We start from the raw sequence: 10,633 nt of genomic DNA, 5'->3' as shown, positions 1-10,633 counted from the left end.
TATTGTGAGTACTCAACCTTCATAGAATAATTTATAGTTAGTATTCAACAGGTACAGAATGATTTATTGTGAGTACTCAACCTTCATAGAATAATTTATAGTTAGTATTCAACTGGTACAAAATGATTTATTGTGAGTACTCAACCTTCATAGAATAATTTATAGTTAGTATTCAACTGGTACAAAATGATTTATTGTGAGTACTCAACCTTCATAGAATAATTTATAGTTAGTATTCAACTGGTACAGACTGATTTATTGTGAGTATTCAACTGGTACAGAATGATTTATTATTAGTACTCAGCCTTCATAGAATAATTTATAGTTAGTATTCAACTGGTACAAAATGATTTATTGTGAGTACTCAACCTTCATAGAATAATTTATAGTTAGTATTCAACTGGTACAGACTGATTTATTGTGAGTATTCAACTGGTACAGAATGATTTATTATTAGTATTCAACTGGTACAGAATGATTTATTGTGACTCCTGAATACTAACTATAAATTATTCTATGAAGGCTCAACTGGTACAGAATGATTTATTGTGAGTACTCAACCTTCATAGAATAATTTATAGTTAGTATTCAACTGGTACAGACTGATTTAAATAAATCATTCTGTACCAGTTGAATACTCACAAGGGAATGATGTTTGTTGGTATACATAATGAATGAGAGTTTTGCGTTTTGCTAGACATAATGATTTGTATCTCGCTTCTGTATAAACTAAACTAAGTGGTAATAACTTGATGTTAATTTTTGTTTTTGAACATACAGTGTTCTGATTCTTTGCCATATAATCTAACAAATTCTCTGTAAGCTTCAGTTATGTTTAGTGATGTTTTAATGTTTTTAAGGTTCACTACTAATGCTTTTGTCTTTTTTGCCGGATTACTTCCAACGTTATGTTTTAGTATGTGACTCAAATTCAACCTGCTACAATCTCAATAAAACAGAAATCGTGTCCTAAATAAAACTTATTCAAATGAGACGACGATGAATAATAGAAACAGCCTACATCTCGAATAAGGCGAAGGATGAAAAATCAATTTAACATGGTCTGATGAACTAACTGGAGAACAAGCAGACCATAAACGTAAATTTACATATATATTACACACATACATATTACAGATAAATATAACATATATTACACACACACACATATATATATATAACTGTTTTCAGAAATCGCCAGAAGTTATATTTACATGTCTTGACAGACGTTTTATGATAAGATAGATTACGAGCTAAACCACACACATAAGTTCGTTACTTTACGAACAAACGTGATACATACGTGATAACCAAAAATAGTTTATTAATTCCACGTAAACATTGGGTAGTTCTTTCCAAAGAACTGACCACATATTCATGTGTATAAATATCAACAACTGAGTGATTCCACATAAACCCTGGCAGTATGTTCCTATTGAGCAAAAAGCTACTACCTGTTTACTATAAAGGAAGCTACTACTGTCTACAATAAGTACTATACAGGAAGCTACTACTTTCTACACTACGTACTATACAGGAAGCTGCTACTTTCTACATACATACTATACAGAAAGCTTCTACTTTCTACAGTACCTACTATACAGGAAGCTACTACTTTCTACAGTACACACTAAACAGGAAGCTACCACTTTCTACAGTAAATACTATATAGGAAGCTGCTACTTTCTACAGTACATTCTATACAGGAAGCTACTACTTTCTACAATACATACTATGCAGGAAGCTACTGCTTTCTACAGTACATACTATACAGGAAGCTACTACTTTCTATAGTACATACTATACAGGAAGCTACTACTTTCTACAGTACATACCATACAGGAAGCTACTGCTGTTTATATACATAACATACAGGAAGCTGCTACTTTCTACAGTACATACTATTCAGGAAGCTGCTACTTTCTACAGTACATACTATACAGGAAGCTGCTACTTTCTACAGTACATACTATACATGAAGCTACTACTTTCTACAGTACATACTATACAGGAAGCTGCTACTTTCTACATACATACTATAGAGGAAGCTACTGCTTTCTACAGTACATACTGTACAAGAAGCTGCTATTTTCTACATTACATACTATACAGGAAGCTGCTACTGTCTACAGTACATTCTATACAGGAAGCTACTACTTTCTACAGTACATACCATACAGGAAGCTACTATTTTCTACAGTACATACTATACAGGAAGCTGCTACTTTCTGCAGTACATACTATACAGGAAGCTATTACTTTCTACAGTACATACCCTAAAAGAAGCTGATTGCTTCTTTAGTATCTACTATTCATGAAGCTGCTACACTTTCTTATTACGTACTATACAGCAAACGACTACTCTCCTAAGTAGATATTGTAGGTACTAACAGATAGTTGCTACTATATTTAGCATTCACTATTTAGGAAAATAGATCTATCTTTATTATTCATTACAAAGGAAGTTACTACTTTCTACAGTACATACTACACAGGAAGCTGCTACTGTCTACAGTACACACTATACAGGAAGCTACTACTTTCTACAGTACATACTACACAGAAAGCTGCTACTGTCTACAGTACATACTACACAGGAAGCTACTATTGTATACAGTACATACTACACAGGAAGCTGCTATTGTCTACAGTACATACTATACAGGAAGATACTACTTTCTACAGTACATACTACACAGGAAGATACTACTGTCTACAGTACATACTATACAGGATGCTACTACTGTCTACAGTACATACTACACAGGAAGTTGCTACTGTCTACAGTACATACTATACAGGAAGCTGCTACTGTCTACAGTACATACTAAACAGGAAGCTACTACTTTCTACAGTACATACTACACAGGAAACTACTACTGTCTACAGTACATGCTATGTAGGAAGCTACTACTGTCTACAGTACATACTATACAGGAAGCTACTACTTTCTACAGTGTATACTATGTAGGAAGCTACTACTGTCTACAATACATACTATACAGGAAGCTACTACTTTCTACAGTACATACTATGTAGGAAGCTACTACTGTCTACAGTACATACTATACAGGAAGCTAATACTTTCTACAGTACATACTATATGGGAAGCTATTACTGTCTACAGTACATACTATACAGGAAGCTGCTACTGTCTACAGTACATACTATATAGGAAGCTGCTACTGTCTACAGTACATACTATATAGGAAGCTACTACTGTCTACATTACATACTATACAGGAAGCTACTACTGGCTTGAGTGTGTTCAACATACAAAGTTGATTTTGTTTTATAGTATTTACGATACAACAAACAATTACTCTTTACAGTATTTGAAAAAGCTGTTACTATCTACTGTACGTACTGTACAATAACTTACTATTCGTACTCCACAGGAAGCTACAATTCTCTTTTACGTACTATAAAGGATGCTTCTACTCACTTTGGTATCTATTGTATAGGAAACTGATATTATTTTGTTACTACTTTCTTCAGTATATACTCTACATGAATTTACTACTTTATTACGTATTATACAGTAAGGTACTATTTTCTTTATTACATACATACCATTAAAGAAGTTACTACTGTTTTTTACAAACTCTCTATACAGGAAGCTATTATTCTCTTTAGTATCTACTGTACAGGAAGCAATTACTCTTTTTTTTAGGACGTGCAATGCAGCAACAAAGATCTTCTCTTTAAACCTAAAATCCTCTTCATTATCAGAGCCACACAATACACTAGAGTTTTCATCCAGTGCTCTACCTTAACAGTCACTGTCTAGATGTCTGTAATTACTTGAACTGTTTATTAAAGTTGATTGTAGATTTTTTTTAGTATGTTGTTCTAAGCAGCGAATCGTAGAATCAATGCAATCTTAACCAAAGCGAGAAGAAACAAAACGGTAAACAACATAAGAGTATAGAAATTTACTGACATTGATGACAGCAATGAATTGCTCAGTCAAGAAAGACGTCAATGCTTCGGCAGGAACCGTGTTAAAAGATGAACATCTAGTGTGAATGATCAGAGGCCAAACTGGCAATCTATTTCATTACGAAAAACAATTGAACCACACAAGGTCACACTGTGTGAGGTTTATCAGTAACCGTGTGGAATATGATCAACTCCATAAATCCAATCACAATGTTTGAGACAGCTTCGTCCAAAGAACACGACTGAAACCCATCTAATAACGAACTATATTTCAGGCCACAGCGACATATTTAATCAACGGGAAAGTGGACATGGTGGTAATGTGCAGGCAACCTAATAAGATCTACGAAGGATATCGTTAATAAAATAGCATTTAGACTGATGAAATATGAAAACATGGAATAAAGTAATATTGGGCAACTGGAACATTGAATGAAAGAAGGTAGAAGTATAGAAGTTTAACGAGTTCGTAAGTATGGGGGGAAGGGCAAATGTCATTTAAATCAAATTGAATTGGGCATTATCACTAGAAAAGATGAGATTACTGGATTACCTTGAGGAGATTACTGGATGGAGGAAAGCCGGTGACAAGGCCAGAGACAGAAACCTCAAGTGTGCAATATTGTGGAGTTAATAGTGTTCAAATAATCGTATTCACATTAAGTATCTGGAGTTTAAAATATAAATGAATGTATAAAAAAAGGATAATTAATAATAAAGTAAAAAATAGGCGCTGCAGGTCCATGTGATCGGTTGTATGAATTAGGGACAACACAACACTACGTGGACTGCACACTGACAAACGTGCAGCGACGGGACTTCACAACTGGAGGAAAGAGAGCCTGTGTTTTGGCCGCTCTAAACTCCTCTACCTTGTAAATAAATCAGCTCCATATTGAGAGTTCTTTATAGAAAAACACATCATTGGTTGAATTTTCTACTTATTGTGATCTTTTCCTAGGCGAATAAGCTTATCACATTCCCTTTATGTCGCTCATTTTACTAAATGTATAATTTATTTGTTGTGTGGCAAAGTCGTTCAGTTCGGTATTTTCTTTTTCTATGGTCATCTTTAATAGAAGTTCACTCAGAATACCAATAGTACATCATAGAAGTTTTTTCACTGTTAGTTCCTTCACTTAATACCGCTAAAAAACATCACACATCACAAAAAAGTGCTTATTTTAGGCCACTGGTAGACCTATTAAATATTGCCATTGCCGGGGTTGTTCGACAAGCAACTACAGATGAGTGAAATATTGCTGATACAACAAAACGACATATTTAAACACCCGCTATCATGACACTCCTCCCTAACCTACATTTAAATAAGCACAGGGGATAAGCAATGACGAAAAGATACTCATAAATGACGTCACCAACAACCAGCAGATTGAAAACCAGCTAATTAAGTGGATCAGAGCGGTTTTTCTTTCCATATTTATTTTCCAGTTGAGTTAAATGAACTAAACTAAAAAATCAGATTTTGTGAAACATAAAACTGAGTAGACAATGTGATCGATTAACTGGTTATGTATAATAAATAATACAGTGCAGCTGTTTTCGGTTTAACATCAGTAGTAAATCATTTTTTTTCTTGTTGAATACTAGCTAGAAATAATATTGTATCGGTAGAACACCAGTTATAGATCACTTTGAACCAGTTAAACATCAATTATAGATAATTTTATAATAGTTGAACACCAACTATTGATCAAATTCTACCGGTTAAAACCAGAATTGAGTCATTTTCTACGGGCTGAACACCAGAATTAGATCACTTTGTACGAGTTAAACACCAGCTATATATTTTCTTTTATTGGTTGAACACCAGAATAAAATGATGTTATACCGGTTGAACACCAAAATAAGATAAGTTTATACCAGTTGAACAAAATAATTAGTTAATTTTTGACTGATTGAATACATTTATAGATAATTTTGCACTGGTTTAACGCCATTACATCATTTTATATCGCTTGAACTAACATTAGATCATTTTGGACCAGCTGAATACCAGCATTAGATTATTTTATATCGGTTCATTGTCAGTTATAAATTATTTTCTATCCGATAAATATGAAATATAAATCATTCTCTACCAGTTGAATTCCAATTATGAATTACTTTAAACTTGTTAATGTTAACAAAATCATTTTGTGCCAATGAAATCCAGATAAGTTATTTTGCACCAGTTGAATATCACCATGAATTATTTTATACTAGTTGAATACCAACTACAAACTACTTTTCACCTGTTGAATACCAGCTATAAATCATTTTGTGCCAGTTGTATGTCAACTATACCCTATTATATAGCACTTAAAGACCAACTATAAATCATTATGTTCCCCGGGAGTTCCAGATATAAATCATTTTGTGCCAGTTGTATGTCAACTATACCCTATTATATAGCACTTAAAGACCAACTATAATTCATTATGTTCCCGCGGAGTACCAGCTATAAATCATTTTGTGCCAGTTGTATGTCAACTATACCCTATTATATAGCACTTAAAGACCAACTATAAATCATTATGTTCCCGCGGAGTTCCAGATATAAATCACACTGCACCAGTCGAATACCAGCTATAAACTATTTTAATATCAACAAGAAATTATTTTGTGCTTGTTGAATACCAGTTATGTTACCATGCATCAGTTGAATGTCAACAATAAATCGTTTTGTTCCAGTTGAATACCAAATACAAATCATTTTATGTCATTTGAATATCAGTTATAACTTATTTTGTACTAACTGAATATCAACAATGAAACATTTTATATAAGAAGAATGCCAATTGTAAAGTGCTTTATATCAAATTGAATATCAACTAGAAAATAATTTTGTTTTAGTTAAAAATATTAACAATATTACCATTCTGCATCAGTTGATTATCAATTATAAATCCTTCTGTGGTAGTTAGATAAAAACAATTCTTTACTAGTCTAATACTATCTATAAATCATTTTGGTCAATGCAATTCCAACAATAAAACATTCTGCATCAGTTGATTATCAATTATAAATCCTTCTGTGGTGGTTAGATAAAAACAATTCTTTACTAGTCTAATACTATCTATAAATCATTTTGGTCAATGCAATTCCAACAATAAAACATTCTGCATCAGTTGATTATCAATTATAAATCCTTCTGTGGTAGTTAAATAAAAACACTTCTTTACTAGTCTAATACTATCTATAAATCATTTTGGTCAATGCAATTCCAACAATAAAACATTCTGTACCAGTTGATTATTAACTGTAAAGCATTTCGCTTCAGTTGAATACAAACTATAATTAATTCTTTTCCAACTGAATACCATCTATAAATCGTTTTATATCGGTTGAAAATTAATTAGAAACCATTTTAATCCTGTTGAATATAAACTATAAATTATTTTGAACTGGTTCAGTACCAATTATAAATCATTTTGTGCCAGTTGAATACCAGAATCGTATCATTCTATGACAGTTCAATACTAGCATTAAACCATTTCTTTCCATACATTATTTCCAACTAGATGACTGCAAACTATAAATCATTGTATATCTGTTGAACACCAGCCATAAATTACGATGATGGATCACCCAATTTTTTTACACTTTTCTTGATTCCTGTAATTTGTTACGAGATTGTGCACTGTTTAAGTGTCAGAACTAGCATAAAACAGTTTTGGACATTGTGTGATGTAAGCTGACTCATATTTCAGTCATCAAAACACATATATATGCTTCTTTATTAAAAAACCAACTGTGACAAACGTATTACAACAGATAATCATCAAATACTTGGCAAATACAAAAGTGTTCTCTGAGTAATAGAACCTAAACCTAAATATAACGCCTCTAGTATAATTGACAAAAAGTGGTCACAGAGATTTATTTTGGTTTAATATTTGGTTGTGCCTCCTCTGGCTTTGATAACTGTTTAGCATAGCCGTGACATAGAGTACAGAGTGATTTCATGATGTCACACACGGATTGAAACTTCCCGTAGTTCCAAGGTGCTTCTCTGTTTCTTCCGTTGTATTTTTTACCCATTACCTTCCAGCAGTTCTCGATAGGGTTGAGATCTAGGCTGTTGTCTGACAAGTGCAATGTCTTGATCATCTCTTCGCCTGAAGCAATGATATACAACTTAAGATGTATTTCTAATACACGTAGAGTGAAATTTCTTCTCTATTTTATGTCTACTGAATAAATTGCACGAATATTACTAACCTTTTTAGCCTCGTACATGGAGCAGAGTCATCCTGAAATGTGCACTGGCTAGCTCCAACAAACACATTCCTAATTGTTGGCTTTAATCGGGACTCGAAGATTGTAATGTACTTGTTGGCAACGACAATGCCTTTCACAAAATGCAGGCGTACCACACCCTGATCAGAGATGCATCCCCATATCACCTGACCCTGTGGACGCTTCACAATTACATTCAAACACGCTATATGAAGGAAACTCTTCTCCACATCGACGTTATACAAGGTGCTTCCCATCAGACCCATGCAGGTTGAACTTTGGTTTATCTGAGAAGATCATTTTGCTGCACACTGCTTTAGTCTAGTCAGCCCAGTTGAGCCTTATCTAATCGTGTTGGTGAGGATGAGTTTCTTTCTTCGATGTCTTGCTGGGAGACCGGCTGGACACAGGCGAGACCAGACGATGCTCGCGGTGCCATGCTCTTTTAAGAGATGTGGACGACAGTCGACGATTCTGCATGCTCATGTATTTCAGAACGCGATCGCCACTTGCTGTGGAAGCATCTTACTACCCCTTATCTTCTACCACTCCACACAACCAGTTTCTATACAGCTCTGCATCCAGCAGCTCACAGTAGACTGGTTTAATATGATTCTTCTAGCAGTCTGTCTTATCGAAAGTCCCTCTCTTCTCAGAAGAACGATAACTGTTTTATTGCAGCCCGTGGCCATGGTAGCATCACACGCAAATTGTAGCAGATAGGTTTCTAAACTTACTCCCAGTAAGAGAACCTCTATTTATAGCCAAAAAATGGCTGATACAATACCAAGAAAGATTATAAAGCTGTTGATGTAATAATTGAAACACGTTTGCACCTACATGCATTAGGCCCTCAAAACAGACAATGGTTCCGATGAAAACTGTGAAAACTGGTTGATTCAACTAATATTTCTCCCATGTAATTTGCATTAATTTAAAACCAAACAGATTATTTTGTTTCAGTTGAATATCAGTTACGTTATCCTGCATCAGTTGAATAACAAATATATATATAACATTATGCTAGATTAATGCCAACTATAAATTATATTACATCAATTGGATATCAACTATGCATTATTTTATACCAGTTGAACACCAATTATAAATTACTTTGCGCCATTTCAATATCAAGTACAAATCATTTCTTTGCAGGTAAATTTCAACAACAAGTCATTATTACTTCTTGACTTCCAAGTTGTTGGCCCATTATGGGCAAGTTCAATGCACTCTAGAGATCTGTACCAATAAAATACGAACTATATCATATTGTATCAGTACGATATCAACAATAAATCATTCTCTGCCAGTTGCGTACTAACTATTAATGATGACTGTGCCAGTTTAAAATCAAATATAAATCCTTTTATGCTAGGCTGAATGTCAACTATGAATAATTTTGTACAGATTGAATATCAAATATGTATGCCATTCTGTACTACCTGAATACTATCTATTCTATTCTGTACTATTTGAATACCAGCTGTTAGTCATTTTAAGTCAGTTGAATATCAAATATAAATGACTCCGTATCACTTGGATACCCACTATAAATCATTTTCTGTCTGTTAAATACTAACAACAATTTATTCTGGGCTAGTTGAATACCAATTATAAATTACCCTTTGAGAGTTGAATACGAACTATAGATTATTCTTTGTCAGTTGAATATGAAATATATATCATATTCCGTAAAGTGAATTTCAGTTATAAATCATTCTGTACCGGTTGAATACTAACTATAAATTATTCTATGAAGGTTGAGTACTCACAATAAATCATTCTGTACCAGTTGAATACTAACTATAAATTATTCTATGAAGGTTGAGTACTCACAATAAATAATTCTGTACCAGTTGAATACTAATAATAAATCATTCTGTACCAGTTGAATACTCACAATAAATCAGTCTGTACCAGTTGAATACTAACTATAAATTATTCTATGAAGGCTGAGTATGCACAATAAATTATTCTATGAAGGCTGAGTACTCACTTTGTAGATATAACGATAGGGAATGATGTTTTTTTTGATAGAGATTGAGAGTTATCTTTGTTTGTAGATATAACAATAAGGAGTTTTGGTTTGTAGATATAACGATACCAAAACTCCTTATTGTTATATCTACAAACAAAGATATCTCTCAATCTCTATCAAAAAAACACCATTCCCTATCGTTATTTCTACAAACCAAAACTCCTTATTGTTATATCTACAAACAAAGATAACTCTCAATCTCTATCAAAAAAACATCATTCCCTATCGTTATATCTACAAACCAAAACTCCTTATTGTTATATCTACAAACAAAGATAACTCTCAATCTTTATCTCTATCAAAAAAACATCATTCCCTATCGTTATATCTACAAACCAAAACTCCTTATTGTTATATCTACAAACAAAGATAACTCTCAATCTTTATCTCTATCAAAAAAATGGCATTCCC

The 10,633-nt window shown here is 33.2% G+C and overlaps 1 protein-coding gene across 1 annotated transcript in view; it reads right to left on the bottom strand.

Annotated features, from left to right (window-relative positions):
* The window catches only part of LOC106470031 (neurexin-1-like), a gene marked incomplete at its 3' end in the record, with an annotated part of 101,134 nt that overhangs the window by 58,781 nt on the left and 31,720 nt on the right, over window positions 1–10,633 (bottom strand). The gene's annotated exons all lie outside the window — the stretch shown is intronic.

Source organism: Limulus polyphemus, unplaced genomic scaffold, assembly GCF_000517525.1.
Source record: "Limulus polyphemus unplaced genomic scaffold, Limulus_polyphemus-2.1.2 Scaffold3782, whole genome shotgun sequence".
Classification (NCBI taxonomy): Eukaryota; Metazoa; Arthropoda; class Merostomata; order Xiphosura; family Limulidae; genus Limulus; species Limulus polyphemus.
Note: the sequence above shows the minus strand (reverse complement) of the source record. Positions and strands in the feature narration are given on the sequence as shown.